We start from the raw sequence: 891 nt of genomic DNA on the forward strand, positions 1-891 counted from the left end.
ATATATATATATATATATATATATATATAATATATATACCTAAAGCAGATCCAGAAGTGCTGCCCATGGCAGATTCCCCCCACCCCCAGCTACACTAGTACCCATAACTCAGCTAAACACAGTTAAAAATTTCAATAAGGGTGCTTCCTATCTTTAAGTAGTTTGAGATTAGAGACTGCAGCTTTGTACCTGTGAGCTTCCGGGTGGATCTACCCATGTCAATGCCTACATCATACAATTCATCATAAAATTGGATCAAGAAGAGAAGTGGTTTTGGTGAGGCCCAGTTTAATTTAGATTAAGTTAAACCTTTCATAAGGGGCAACTATTTCCACATGGCTGTCTTAAGTGTAGCCAATTTCAATTGAACTTTCAGTGTCTGAATCATTAGAATAACCAGCAGCATCCATTTGATGGCCAAACTGGAGCCATTGCATACATTCTCTTCATCTACATGAGGGTACTGGGAAGTTCCTTGCTTTAAGGGTGTAGTTGGGGGCCCAAACTTACGAGTTCTTTTACAGGGTTTAGAAAAACTGAAGGACTGCTGCAATAAATGTGTGAATCCGAGAGGAGAATATGTTAAATAAGATTGTAATTAAATGATTCTCCTGTATTTTCTTTTACCCAAAGCCAGGAACTTTTCTGCACCCACTTGTAATTCCTTTTGTACATTTCCATGTATATATATATATATATATAGATTTAAATTAAAGAACACACACATAAATGTACATGTATCTATATGCAGCTCTCTCTGCATATACTTGCATATGTGTGTTTGTGTGTGAGTGTGTATACACATGTGTACATATATATATATATACACACACACACACATATATATATATATATACACACACAGACACAGACCCACACACATATATATAC

The sequence above is a fragment of the Octopus bimaculoides genome, chromosome 18 (genome assembly GCF_001194135.2).
Source record: "Octopus bimaculoides isolate UCB-OBI-ISO-001 chromosome 18, ASM119413v2, whole genome shotgun sequence".
In the NCBI taxonomy this organism is placed as follows: domain Eukaryota; kingdom Metazoa; phylum Mollusca; class Cephalopoda; order Octopoda; family Octopodidae; genus Octopus; species Octopus bimaculoides.